The following is a 15,808-nucleotide window of genomic DNA, read 5'->3' as shown; positions in this document are numbered from 1 at the left end:
ACAGTCTCCTCGAGCATGGTTTCATAAATTGTCTTCTTCATTATTGTCTCTTGGATTTTTAGGATCAAAAATCGATACTTCTTTGTTTTTAAAACCAGATGGATTGCCTGTTTTTGTTTTAATCTATGTTGATGACATATTAATAATGTCTCCCGAAAATCATGAAATAGATCTAATTGTCTATAAATTGAACAAACACTTTCCAATTAGAGATCTTGGTCCAGCAAAATACTTCCTCGGAGTAAAACTCCTCATCACAATGGGATTGTTCCAGATATTTAACTTCAAGTCACAAAAACTAAGTACACTTTCGTTATCAACAGATCAAGAATACAAATAGAAAGATTCATTAGATCAACTGCGAGGCCACTCGCCGCTTGACTTCTCTCAGAAAATAATTCTAGAATCCAGATTTCCTAAAACTCATGTGCACTTTTCCCCTCTATTTGTTTCACTATCCTTTCATTTACCATACCGACATCCTTAACTACACAACATTTTCATAATCCATATGAATTGATATTCATCATTCACTCGCATGTTAGCCGTAATTTTTTTCAAAATAGCTACAAATTATGGAGAAACAGGTTGCGAGAAGGCTTAATTTAGCCCTCAATTCCCCCCAAAATGGACGATAGATTAACGTTTGTAATCACACCTAGGAGGGACGTTAAGATCATTTTTTACATAAAAGCTTTAATTCAATGATATCATGTTACATATGAATGTCTTACGTATATTACAGAATGCATCCTTTCACAAGAGTCCATTGTAGGGAAATGTTAAGCTGAAACCTAAGGTGTAATTCAATTCTTAGGATCCACTCACTAGACAATTTTATAGTCTCCTACTTAGGAATTCACTGAAGTAGCTTGAGGGAGATAGGGGAGATCCTATAGGATTTGAATTAGGCTTCCATTCATAGAGACATTTCTTTCATTTTGTTTTGATGAGTCCTTTGTTAATCGAGATTGACTGAAGACGGGAAAAGACTGGAGAAGATGTGTCATTTGCCTCATAGGAATCTTAAAAGTCTTTCAATTATGATTCTTGATAAGATCTTTATAACAAGGGAATAAAAGTATTTTAGCTTCAGTGGAGCAACTAATATTTAGATAGGAGATTTAAATGCCAGGAAAAAGCTGAGTATTGAGTAAAATGATTAGCACTGTTCAAGATCCTATCAAGGCTGTGATTTCGTTTATTCCCTTGTGATAAAATGTTTGTTTTCATCCATTCTCAGGACGTAACTTTTTCGTCAAGGTTTCTTTTCAACTCATTTATTTTTTCCTCTATTCATCCAAATTCAGTTAGACATTGGATTGTGTCCTCGCGGCATTCAAAAACAGTACTTTTAAAGTAGTGTCCTTTAAATATCTTTTTTCTTGATCGCGCCCTTGAACTAGCCATTATCTTGAAAACTAAAACTCTTCAAGATGTCTAACGTCAGGAAGGTGTCTTGAAAAATATGATCAATTATGCTTCCTGAATCAATCAGTGCTGCATTTTTCAAATATGATCTTGAAAAATATGATCATTTCCCTATTACCCCCTTATGATCTTCGAATAATAAGTCAAAATCTCTATAGGACACTTTGAATATTAATTTTGATAAATTATTAGACCAAAATCAGGACATCATTCCTACTCTAGATCCCACCCTTGAACTAGGAGTTATCTTGGAAACTAAAACTCTTCAAGATATCTACCATCAGGGAGGTGTAGATCTTTTATCATCTCAAAACTGAAATCCTGTTAAATCAAGAAAGTCCTATCCAAAATAGTCAACCTTTTGCTTGATTAGACATTGTGGTGGCGGACAAGAACATGTCCCATCATCCAATGTGACACCACCACTGCAGGAGGAAATGACCCGTTTCATGACACGTGTTGACCTGGGGTCCAAATTTCAATTATTGTTAGATTTAATTTCAGAATTTTTTTGAAGTTAATGGTTATTTTCTCTTTCCTCCAACGCCTATAAATAGGACATTGCTGTAATGGATCATAGGTGATGTTTGAAACTTAATTTTTATTCTCATAAATTTCTCTGGTTTCCTCTCCGCCAATGCCGCCACCACTGAGAGGAGGCTGCATGTCTCACCTCCTGTTCCTGACCGTCCGGTACTGTCCCCACCCAACCACCGCTGCTCGCCTGCTCGACCACCATGCACCGCCATCCGCTCACACGTTTTCATGCCCACGCGGCCACCACGCTTAGCTGCTGTCCTCCTGCACACTCTGCAGTGGCCTACTTCAGACATCTCGTCCTCATTGTGTGGCCTCCACAACTGTACACCCCATTTATCCTTTAGGTTTCGGACCCCGTTTAAGTCAATCCTCTTCCAGCCCTATCGAAGTGCCCATCATCCACTCCCCCCATCGAACGCTTCCACAACTTCACGCATCGCCCCATTGCACTACGCCGAAGCTAAAGGTCCACTCTTCCCTCTTTGGTGATCTTCATTATTTTATCCAGTGTTTTCTCTTGTGTTATTCCTTCGCCGTCGGACTTAGTAGAATAGGTTAGTGGAATAGTGTTGCGCCTTTTTGTAATGGATCGTTCGGGATATTGGATTTGGAGCTTTGCTTTCACCACGGTGGTTGTAAGACAGTCCTCCAACCCTCGACAAAGGAAAGGGGCTGCACCATCAACATTTTCTGTAGATTTAAATATTCACGCATTGCCCCATTGCACTACGCTAGTGCTAAAGGTCCACTCTTCCCTCTTTGGTGATCTTCATTATTTTATCCAGTGTTTTCTCTTGTGTTATTCCTTCGCCGTCGGACTTAGTAGAATAGGTTAGTGGAATAGTGTTGCGCCTTTTTGTAATGGATCGTTCGGGATATTGGATTTGGAGCTTTGCTTTCACCACGGTGGTTGTAAGACAGTCCTCCAACCCTCGACAAAGGAAAGGGGCTGCACCATCAACATTTTCTGTAGATTTAAATATTCACGCATTGCCCCATTGCACTACGCTAGTGCTAAAGGTCCACTCTTCCCTCTTTGGTGATCTGCATTATTTTATCCAGTGTTTTCTCATGTGTTATTCCACCGCCGTCGGAGTTAGTAGAATAGGTTAGTGGAATAGTGTTGGGTCTTTTCGTGATGGATCATTTGGGATATTGGATTTGGAGCTTTGTATTTACCACGGTGGTTGTAAGATAGTCCTCCAACCCTCGACCAAGGAAAGGGCCTGCGCCATAGACATTTTCTCCGAATTTAAATATTCGAAATCGATTGTGTTGATTTGTGGTCTGCTTTATCCTTCCTTATTTGACCTTTAGTCTATCCTACCTACGTCAGTCCTAGCCATCATGCATCACATTGCACTCTACAGGTTATCATGAAAAAAATAAAGATATGAGATTATGGAAACTACATCTTTTACAGTTTCTTCCAATGCTACACATACAAGCTATTTCAACAAAGTACCAAACCTTAAGGCCCAACAACACATGGACCTTCATTCCTAGAAATCATAGCTTACATGTTATTCGATGCAGGTGAGTATATGACTTACATACAAACCAACTGTGGAAATGGAAAAATACAAAGCTAGGTTAGAAGCTAAAGGCTAAAACCATAAATAAGGTTTTGAATTCAGTAAGACCTTTGATACACATATTAAAGACTCAATCATTTATCTGATGTTGTCCATGACTCTCGGCAACAATTAGAAGGCATATCAGTTAGATGCATCAAATGGATTCCCACATGGTGATTTGCGCAAAACTATTTACATGGAGAAATCACAATGAATTTAAAATTAAACTATCCAAGTCATGAATATAAAAATAAACTATTTATGTGAAATTACTCTATGGACTCAAAAAATCTTCACGAGCTTGGTTAACAATACTAACTTCTAATCTGCTGAACCGTAGCTTTGTTGGATTCAAAATAGACGTATCTTTATGTTTTAAAAGTCAGTATAAACCCATTTTACTTTAGTCTATGTTGATGATATTTTAATGATAACTCCAAATACTTCAGCAAAAATTAACCTTGTGCATAATTTATATTCTGAATCTTCTATCGAAGATCTAGGATTCTGCATAATTAGGAATTGAACTTTTTAAACCTAACAGGGGATATAATCTATCTTACTCAAAATACATTCTTCAACCTTAAACCATTCACATGTGAAAATTTAAGTATTCTCCTATTATGTGTGTTTGTCAAATTCTTTGTTTAGAAATGATATTTGAATCAATGTTACACTAGGCAGACAAATGTTTGGATCCATCCAATACCTCACTCTTAATCAAACATATACACACCAACAAACAGTGATTGGCAAGCTCTGAAAAAATCAGTTTTGCTCCCTCAAACGAAGCACCTTATGGGGGTTATTTTTATTCATAAAATTTTGTGTTTAACTGTGAATGCATTTACTGACACAGATTGGGGAGGAGATAGCACTGATACTTATCAGTGAAGGCCTTCCTTGTATATATTTTTAAAAATCTCATTTCCTGGATCTCTAAAAAGGAGCCAACTGTTGCAAGAACAAGAATTGGCCAACTATGAATTAGAAATTTTCTGCATGGGGCATCTTTTGAAAGAAATCAATGAAAATACTAAGCAATCTTTGATCCTTTCACGAGACAACAAGGGGGGAATATATCTCATCTCTCCTCTCTATATAACCCCTGTATACACGAACGGATATCAGTGTGTTTTCTTTGTCCTTGTTCGATACATTGTCTCATTTCCTTATTGTTATCTATCGTTGCTGTCTTTAGCTTTCGCAACATGGTAGCAAAGCAGATGGTGTCAATCCTTGCCGATTTCCATCAAGCTGGCAAAGCTCTGCTCCAGCTCTTCTTTCATCAGCAGCTCACCCTCCTATTGCTGCTATTCCCACAGGAATGAAAATCCCGTTGAAGCTCACTAGAAATAAACTTCAATTGTGAAAGACCCAACTTCGTCTCATTCTCAATAGAGCAGGTCTCACCTGACTCCTAGAGAAACAGTGATGGAGCGTGCCAACCTGATCCACCAAGGACGTCTTTGGAGCCACCATTGTTGTCACCGACAGCCCCGCCAGTCCGCGTCCAACCCGACCGGCACTCCAAGACGCGAGTAAAGGCGCCCGGGTTCAAATACCCCCTGTGAAAGCATGTTCGTATCTCTCTTGCACTTTGATTTTGCATTGTCTATGTCATTTTCATCTTTGCCATCGCCTGCATCATTTTTGTCTTCGTCATCACCATCTATCAATCATTTGAATCATTTTTACTTTTGTTTTAAGGAGGATCCTTGTTAATGAACCCTCCATGATGGATCCTTTTAGAAAGGGCTAATGGACCCTCTTGTAAGGGCCCATCATGGACCTATATAAGGACATGATGGGCATACGACAATTTCAGATATGGTTTGTTCATTGTGGAAGTTACATTCATCATGGATTTCACATAGGAGAAGAAAAGGATAGGGGGAAGAAGAAGAGTGGGAGAGGAGAAGAAAATAGAGAGGATAGAGGGAGGAAGAAGGTCCGATACAAGCCCTCGGCCTCCGTATTACACACTCACGATCGTTCGGTGTCATGCCCTGTGACCGGTGTGTGAATCATCTTCTTTTTCACCGTACCTGCCACCTGGTTGCACTCCGACTTGAAGCCACCACAGTCCTCACAGATGCAGCAAGTGTAGCCTTCAGGATGCGCCTGGTTTCTGCCTAAGTGTGGCAGTGCACTCGATTTCTCCCTCCATTGCACACTTCGTCAAGACCCTGCGCTCTGCTACACTAGCAGAGTGTCCCGCCCGAGTGCATTGATCCAGCCTTCTGAATGGTGAGATCTATTGACAGGTTGTCGTGTCCCGATCATACACACGCTGCATACCTCCAAGTCAAGATGTGCCCTCGCATCACAGTGACCTTGTCTAGGTCATTGTTGTCTGCCCATGGTTGCCAACTCACCCCGTGGGCCATTCTGTACTAGTGACGTTCTTCATCACGTTTGGGTGTCGGTTCTATAACACTACTGGTGCGACCAATGTTGTCCATCCATTGCTGTTCAACTTTGCAACCCCGCGGATTGCATGCACGCTCACTATACTTACTGGACGCGGACAGGACGAAGATTTCGTCCCGGGACAAAAATTTTGTCCCGTCCATGAGTTCGGACAAAATTTTGGATGAAAAATCGTCCGAGGTACCCCGGACGAGACGAAATATTGTCCCATCGGACGGAAAGTCCGTTCGTCCGGGGTACTCGGACGGTGGACGTCCGAATTGGACGATTATATTTATTTTTTTTCCTATTTTTTGTGAGAATGACCTTCAAATTATTTAAAATATTCAAACTACATTCATTGAAAATACATTTATTTTTAGTTTATTTTCTATCCTAATAAAAACCAACTCTGTCTTGGAGATTTCCATCTTGAAACCATGAATTTTTTACAAAAAGCATCACCATGGTCCATGCTTAATAGGAGTATTTTTTGTTGGCTTCTTCTTTAATTATTAATTTATTTCTTACTGCGCCCACCAACTTCCCAGTGAGTTGGCTTGAGGGTCTGGTAACGAGAGATGCATAATTATTGCCCACCCTTGATGACTTGTATCCATATATTTGGAGTTTCCACATTAAAACAAATTAAATGTTCAAAGAACAGGGTTCAGTAACAACATAGGTGAAACAGAAAATGTGAGTGTTTTTCAGGAGCTGGGACCGAATCTTGAGGCAGACTTCGTGCACCCATCCATCGCCCTCGCGCAAAAGTAGTCGATGTTGAGTAAATAAACCTGAAGGTAGTAAGCACCCAAAAACTCAATAAACATAGAACAGTAAATAAACACTCAATAAACAAGCATGCAATAATAATTAATAAACTCAACCCGTCATAATAATAACATTCTTTCAGTAAAATATATAATAAACTGAAGCAATTTTAATAACAACATTCATTAAGAAAACAGTTAACAAAACGTCCACCCAAACCAATCACAAAAAATATTTGAAACGGTAATTAACTCAAGCCTCGTTCGAAAACCCATGATCAACAATTACTTGGATAATCAACTAACCATCGATAAAAAACCTGACTACAACAATCAATAAACTCAAGTCATCATAGTAATAACACTCTTCCAGGAAAAAACAATTAACACAAACCCACCCAGAAGCCCATCACAATAAAATAGAAGAAAAATAACTTTCTAAACGATAATTAACTCAACCCTGGTTCGAAAACCCATGATCAGACAAGCAAGAAACACAATTAAACAAAGACTATTCAGATAATGAACTAACCATTGTTAAACGATATGACAAAAACAATCAACAAACTCAAGCCATCATAATAATAACACTCTTTATAAAAAACAAAACAATTGACACAAACCCACCCAGAAACCCATCACAATAAAACACCAAAAAAAAAAAGATAAATAACTCAATCCTGGTTCGAAAACCCATGATCAGACGATCAAAAAACACAATTAGACAAAGACTACTAAGATTATCAACTAACCATTGTTAAAATATCCGACAACAAGATTTCACAAACACAGGCCACCATAATCATAACACTCTTTCACAAACCAAAAAAAAACAAAAATTTTAAACGACAACTTACTCAAGCCACATCAGAAGATCAAGAAACATGATATATGGGGTTAGAAGAATGACTTACTGTAAATAGAGAGGGATGTAAATGGGTGGGCCACCTTCCTTTTTTGCTGCTGTTACACTGTCACATGGAAAGGAGCGAGTTAGAAAAAAAACATGCTAAAACAAAAGGTGTAACGTAACTCACCGTTAGAAGAGCTGTCATAATCATCAATGTCATCCTCTAAGTCGGACGAGCACTGCTCTGCGCGGCGGAACCATGCACGGAGCATCATCAGCGTCTCTATGCTCTCTGCATCTAGGCGACCTCTATAGTACGTGGTGATGCCTTGACCAATTGAAAATAGTCGCTCCACTGGTGCACTTGTGGGGCTTACGGCCAGAAATTGGGACGCAATTTTCGTCAAGTTCGGGAAGTACCGAGTTCGAACATCCTTCCACCAGCATAGTGGACTGTCTTCCTCCTCACTATACGGGATATTCAGATACTTGTCTAGCTCCTGCCGAGGCGTTGCACGTGGACGCTGAGACTTGCACAGACGGGTATACTATCGCTTGGTGGACACAAAGTGATCCGGACGATGTCTTCCAGCTCCCTCGTCCTGCTCTGAATCACACCCAGTTGCACTCGTTGTACACACGCTATCGACAAGACTGCTAAGGTAGGAAAGCACGCCTTCGCGATATGACGGATGCACGACCTCTATCTTGGAGAATGGATCCAGGGTTTCCGCCATCGCCACTGTGTGATTGCCCCAAATGACCTTTGCGTACTGCATCAACTTGTTATACATGGCACTACACGCTGAGCGCAACGCTTCCCTCCGCTCGTCATCCAAGGTAGCACCGGCATTATACATAGCCTGCTCAAGTTGGGACTTCAGGTCCGAGATCAACGACGTCACATCAGTGATCGGCAATCTCTTTGCGGAACAGACATAGTCAAAACCTGCACACAGTGGCCCCAAGATACCGAGATATTCCTCAATTAAATCCCAGTCCTCCTGACATAGCGTGTAGTCCTTACACGATGTGGAAAGAAACCTCACAGCCATATGGTCGAGTACCTCCCTCTTCGCAAGAGTATGCTCTAACATCTTGAATGTGGAGTTCCAGCGCGTCGGGCAGTCCACTTTTATCTTGTTCGAATTCAGAAGCTCAAACATCTTGCACATATCAACATATTTCTCCATCCGTTGCGTGGACCCCTGAATAGCGTTGACGATGGCTCTGACGCGTGAGACGGCTACTCCCAGGGGTGCATAAGTCATTGAACTGCATTCGTCGCCTTGCGAGTCGATAGGTTCATTCGTGACCAACGCAGCATATGGTTGAAGATCTCAAACTCTTATTGTGCTAACTTCTGGTGCTTCAGGGCTATGTATGATCCTCAGTCCGGACTGGACTACAAGGTTGAGAACATGTGCAACGCACGGTACATGTCTATCCATAGTGAATTGTGGATTTACAGTCTTCAGCTGATCTACAATTGACGCCATCATGGTTCTATTGTTAGACGCGTTGTCCGTCGTAATGGCACAAAGTTTCGACTCTATTCCATACTCATATGCAACCTCCACGACGAGCCTCGCCAAGTTGATGCCGCAATGGGATCCCTTGATCCGCCGAAGAGCAAGTAGTAGATCACAGAGCTTCCAATCGCCGTCGATCCAATGGGTGGTTACACCTAGAAGGGAGAGGTTATTTCTTGACGTCCACGCGTCCACTGTCAAAGAGACGCTATGAATTTCAGCAAACATCTCTACTAGTTTCCCTCGGACTTTTGTATACATGGTAGACGTCGTAGCTTTCACCGCAACAGGGCCAGGGACGTCGCCAAGCAACTGTGTCCCGTAGAACCATAATCTTCAGAACGACTTCTTCTTCACAAGTCGCCATGGAAGATCGTTCTCACAAATGAATCTGACAAACTCTTCCTTCGTACGCTCCTTGGTGATGCCGCATAAGTAAAGCTTGGGTGATAGGAAGTCATATTGGATTAGCTTCCTCTGATTATTGTGGACGCCCTTCAGTTCATCGTGATATTTGCGATGCGTTTTCTCTATATGTCTCCAGAACACATTTGTGCTCCAATCCTTATTCCGCCTGATAATGACCTTATGAGCGGGGTTCTGCGCTAGAAATAGCGTACACTGGTACTCGTCCGGGCCGAGTTCAAAAAATCGGTCTAAAACTTTAGACCGCTTGCGTCTAACACTTTGAGATGACAAATTGTCATTGATCTCTACCGCGTAGCACTCCGCAGACTCCGACGACGTGGCTCTAGCTGTTGACTTGGGAGTGGTAGCAGATGTGGACTCCATATCTATAGCAGAATTCATCACAATACATATTCGTTCATATTAACCACAAACATATGTATTTGTACACGGTACTAAAGTAACTCTGAAGTATGATTAAACAAATGGAGACTGTAATAGTCCCCTACAACAAGCAACATTCGTAAGGATTACAACTACGGAAAAAAATACTCGGAGATGATCGATCAACATTCGGGCCGACGCATAACTAATAAATCAACATAGAAAGATTATATCATTTATAAGATTACATCATTTATGAGACTCATCAAATCAAAAATGTGCAGATCATAGATAACTAATCCACATATATATCTCTCCTATATTATCAAAAATGTATCCATACACACGCATATGAAAAGGAGAGAGGAAGCAATGGGCACACAGGTAAAAATTAGAAAAAGTACCGAACACTTAATATTCAAGCAGAGCTTCTTAGAAGAAAGGAAACGATGCCTGCGCCTGCACCAACCTGCAGAAGCCAAAATTTTATTCAACCATGAAATTAATTTTTACTAATAAATAATTCAGCTATTTCGACGACACATATTTAGAATGAAAGAGAGAAATATATATATATATACATCTATCTAACAGTCGATAGCTAGCTAGATCGACTGTTAGATAGATAGATAGATAGCTATATAGATATATATATAGATAGATACATACAAAGATAGATAGGAAGATAAATATAAAGATTAATAGAAAGATCGATAGAGAGATCGATAGAAATACCAATAGCTAGGTAGATAGATAGGTAGGTAGGTAGATAGATAGCTACATAGAATGATCGACAGATAACTATTTCATCAGTTAGATAGATAGATAGATAGATAGATAGATAGATAGATCGGTATATAGGTAGTTACATTGGTAGGTAGATAGATAACTACACAGAATGATCGATAGATAACTATTTCATCAGTTAGATAGTTAGATAGTTAGATAGCTGGATAGATCGATAGAAAGATCGGTAGATAGGTACATAGATAGATAGGTAGATAGATAGCTACGAAGAATGACCGACAGATAACTATTTCATCAGCTAGATAGTTAGATAGCTAAATAGATCGATAGAAAGAACGATAGAAAGATCGATAGATAGGTTGATAGATAGATAGGTACCTTGCCGGTGGTAGAACAACATCGTGACGGAGAAGAGATGGAGGATGAAGGCAACCCGATGGCTTCCCGCCAAATTCCTTTCGAAGGACAACCCTAGTTTAGGCCAGCTCGAAACACCGATAGAAACATCGTGAAAAGTCATTATTCATTAACATATACGTCTCTCTATTTTCGTCTGGATGGGACGAAAATTCATCCCGGAGACTTGGGACAGTCCGAAACTTCGTCCACGAGAGGTAGGACAGGACGGTCCCAGATGAAAAACCGTCCCGTCCTTCGTCCCGGGAGAAATGATGGATGTCGGCCGGGATGAATTTCATCCCGTCTTGTCCATTGTCCTCGTCCGGGATGATCCGGAAGTATAGCGCTCACAATCTGTGTTGCTCAGTGCTCTCACCAACTGTGTTATTGCGTTCAATCAACCATCACGGTTGTGACAATTTGCACCATCCATTGTTAGTGCACCCTGGATGACGCCCTTTGCAATTCTGCACCATTCATATGTGCCACCTACTTGATATGTTGTGACGCTTACCGCCGCTCTCACCTATCCCTGTCGGACACTATTGGGCCATATCGTCAACAACATCCCCGCCGACGACCGCCGATGCGTACGCCACTTGTGTTGCACTGAGCCACGCCCTAAGCACCACCGTTAGTGATACAGGGTGCACCGCAGCCCCACACCCCGCCTTGTCAATCGTCACGTGTTCGCCCACCGCTACTCCGTTGACGTTGCCACTTGTCTGTGCATGCACGTTGCTGCCATCGCTACTGTCTCTCCTCATCTGCGACCTCTAACACCTCGCTCCAGCGTGGTTCCAACACCGCGTTGAGCTACTCCTGGCTCCATCCAGGTACGCCTCTGCTTTAGCTGCCCGCACCAGTCATCGCGACGACAACACCAAAGACAAATGCCATCACCAACGAGGTACGTCGTTCCCCTTGCTCGTTAGTTAAATTACGTCTTCTAGTATCTCTTTCGGTTGCACTCTACCACTGTCAGGTTAGTTTAGGTGAGAGAATTTATAGAGAAAACTACGAATTGAGTTAATTCCCTACTACGGGTGGAGCCCATCCATTACATGCGAGCGTCAATAGAATTATTCCATTCAACACTATAATCGTTGTCGTCGCTCTGAGGAGGGTCAGAAGGTCATAATCACTGGTCGCCCACAGGAGCTCGGAGCTCGACGAAACCCCACAAGTCAAGGCCTGCACGTACATCCACCTAGGTCACGTCATCACATAGTTACATATCTCGTTAAGGAATTATCCATCGGACGACAACAGCGACAACGTCCGGCATCAAAGAGCCTCCTCTACCATCGATTATTGATCAAGCCAATCCAATTTGCTCGAATCCTAACTATCTCAACTAGTGGCAAGCTGATCAACGGGTTCTTGCTGTCATTAATGCCTCGTTATCTGAATTAGTGCTGCCATGTGTAGTCAATAAATAACCATCTCGCGAAGCCTGGGTGGTGCTCAACAAGAACTACTCCTCACAATCCCGCGCACAACTCATGGCATTTCACAACAAGATCCATAGTCTCCAGAAAGGTATTCCCCCACTTGAAGACTATCTCCATGCCATTCGAAGCACCTATGATGCTCTGCTCGTCGTTGGCCAATCCATCCCAGAAGATACAGCCATCTATGCTCTGCTTCGGGGACTTGGACCTGAATATGATGTCTTCACAACCAATCTTTACCTCAAGTTGGAAATTTAGAGCTTTGATGATGTGGTCGACCTGCTCTGAGCTCACGAATCTCTACTACCATCGCATCCTCATGCTCAGTCTCCAATTTTCCCTCCGGCAGCAAATCAAATAGGATTTCACACCTCAAATCTTTCTCACAGCAAAGGGAATTTTAGAGTCGTCCGCAGCGTGGCCCGGATCATTCCACTCCGCACTGTCAGCTCTGCAGCCAATTTGGGCATCGGGCTGCTTAGTGCCAAGAACACTTCAACAAGCAGTTTGTTGGTTGGATTCCCTCTCCTTCCATCTCCTCCTTGCCGCAAGCCTATGCCACCTTACTTGCTTCTCCTGCCCCCGTTTTCTCTCTTCCCACCATGAACTGGTATTCTGACAGTGGTGTCACTCATCATGTTCTGCCCACTTCTACGCAACTCTCTTATATTCAACCTTACCATGATACTGCCCAACTTCAAGTAGGCAACGACACTGGTATGCCTATTTCTGCGACAGGTATTCATGTTATGCCTACCTCTGCTCATTCTCTCTCCCTTCACAATGTTCTTCACGTTCCCACTATCACTAAAATATCCTCTGTGTTCAAAAACAAATTCGTGATAACAACACCTTTTTTGAGTTTCACGCTGATAGTTTTGTGAAGGACATTCTCACTCGGCAAGCACTCCCTAAAGATGACCTCTACCATTTTCAGCTTCCTTCGGACTCTCAAGCTCTCATTGGTAAAAAGACCTCTGCGCTTGTTAGGCACTCTTGCCTCCGTCATCCTCATTTTCGCATTCTTTGTCATGTTATCGAAATTTCTGGTCTTCCGGCCACTCATCTCTCCCAAATGTTCTTTGCAAATCCTGTCATCTTTCTAAATCTCATCAGCTTCTTTACTCTCTCTCTCTCTTCTCATCAATCTCCTCGTCTGCTCACACTTATTCATTATGATCTCTGGGTCCTCTCCCATTCTTTCTCATTTTGGTTTTCGTTACTACATTATTTTTGTGGATGATTTCAGCAAGTACATTTGGCTCCCTTTTGAAGAGCAAAAGTAATGTTCTTCCCACCTTTATCGACTTTCAACAACAAGTTGAATGCCAAATCAACGCCAAAATCCTTGCCCTTCTGTCCGATTGGGGTGGTGAATTTCACGCCTTGGAAGTCTCATCTCCAAACTCATGGCATCCTGCATCGTTTGTCTTGTCCTCACACGCCTCAACAGAATGGTACAGCCGAACGCATGCACGAGCATCTTATTGAAACTGCCCTGGCACTTCTTCAACATGATTCTATGCCCTCTCTCTACTCGAATGCGGCTTTCGCCACTGCCACCTTTCTCATCAACTGCCTTCCAACGCTACATCTCCAGCATCGTTCTCCTTTTGAGCTCCTTCATCATCAACTGCCAAACTATCGTTTGTTCCGCACTTTTGGCTGCCTCTACTTTCCTCACACGCAGCCTTACAACCAACACAAGCTTCTGCCTCACTCAAAATGGTGTGTATTCCTTGGTGTCACACGGTCAAATCTTGAGCTAGGTCTCTTTCTCAGAATTGGTGTGTGCCGGCCTTAGTGCTTGGAGCAGAACACTGAGCAGCCTTGATCTCTTGCAGCGGAAGCTTGTGGAATTGCTTAAGATCGCTTGAAAGGGGTTAGAGGAGATGTTGGTGCTAGGCACCGTCAATGAATAGGGTCATTGCATTGATATCTTAAAGAGTACATCAAGATTACACGGGGGAAGATGAGGGGTGTTACAAGGAACGAGACGAGGCGCCTTGCGCCGAAGTAATGTTGCCACACCGCCTCACGACCACCGCTCCGCGCGCGCGCACTCGCTCTGCCGCTACACACATGCGCCGGGACGGGTGCCGCGCGCCCGCGGGCATGGCGATCACACACTCCACCCCTGCCTTGACGATCACACACGCCACCAGCACCCATGTCTACACGCCAGCGCGCAGTCTGCGCGACGCCGCCGCATTCGACGCCCCCAAGCTGGGCGCTGTGCGCCCAGCACTACCCGCAGGAGCGTTGCGCGCCCACTGTGCCGTCTCGGCGTTCTCTGTGCGCCACATGCCTTAGTCTCCTTGCGCGGCACCCCGCACAACTCCGCGCGCTGCACACGCGGCATGTCGCCCGGCCTGCGCGTCCCGCACCCGTGCGCAGCACTTCCCGCTCCCGCGCGCAGCGCTCGGCGCTGGCATGCAGCGTTGGCGCCCGCGCGTGGCGCTTGGCTTTGGCGTGAGACACTTGGCGCGCGTGCGCACACGCCGATCAGCCCGCGCGCCCAGCACGCGCGGACCGTACCTGATCCGTCCTGCCTTGGGCGTGGACGGGCACGTGCGCAGTCTACCGTGAATCACCATCGACAGTGGCAATGGCCTAATAGATCAGGTATTTGGGCATCGCTACCCATTATGACTCAGTCCTTAAAAATGTCGTGAGCCGAAATACAACGGACATGCCCTCCCAATAAGCACGCAGGCTTCTAGGCAAGGAATGCCGCCTAGTTAGGGGCCTAACACTTGGCTACAGTATGCATCATCAATGCTACCATTGTCTCTCTCTCTCTCACCTCTGGTAATCATTCATTTTGCCCGATGTTATCTTTCATGAAACTATTTTTTTGATGTGCCTTCTCCAGCAGCTACATCTGCCCTCTCCCAAGCAAATTCCCCAATCCCCATTTCTGTTCATCTGTTAGCTCCCGTCTTTGCTCCACCTATCAACCCTACGGAACCTCCTACCTCCCCTCTATCTGATCCCACCCCCGCTCAATCTAGTCCTCCTAGGCTTGCTGCTGCTCCTCCACTTCCCTCCCCCATCCGTGCCACCATTGATCTCACTCCAGTTCATCCTAAAGTTTGCTCTCTTAATGAAATCTACCACTAGTCTACCCGGCACCCCCTTCCTAACTGTCTCATTCTCTCTCTCTCTCTCTCTCTCTCTCTCTCTCTCTCTCTCTCTCTCTCTCTCTCTCTCTCTCTCTCTCTCTCTCTCTCTCTCTCTCTCTCTCTCTCTCTCTCTCTCTCTCTCTCTCTCTCTCTCTCTCTCTCTCTCTCTCTCTCTC

The 15,808-nt window shown here is 43.5% G+C and overlaps 1 long non-coding RNA gene across 1 annotated transcript; it reads right to left on the bottom strand.

Annotated features, from left to right (window-relative positions):
• Nucleotides 1-7,666: 7,666 nt before the first annotated feature.
• On the bottom strand, nucleotides 7,667-11,058 carry LOC144703744 (uncharacterized). Its single transcript, XR_013581614.1, has 3 exons — nucleotides 11,033-11,058; nucleotides 10,312-10,376; nucleotides 7,667-7,704 (listed from the first exon to the last, which is right to left on the bottom strand). It is a non-coding gene; the product is annotated as an uncharacterized LOC144703744 (long non-coding RNA).
• Between the last annotated feature and the right edge of the window lie 4,750 nt (nucleotides 11,059-15,808).

The sequence above is a fragment of the Wolffia australiana genome, chromosome 5, assembly GCF_029677425.1.
Source record: "Wolffia australiana isolate 7733 chromosome 5, ASM2967742v1".
Classification (NCBI taxonomy): Eukaryota; Viridiplantae; Streptophyta; class Magnoliopsida; order Alismatales; family Araceae; genus Wolffia; species Wolffia australiana.
The sequence above is the reverse complement of the archived record's forward strand: the minus strand, read 5'-3'. Positions and strand labels throughout refer to the sequence as shown.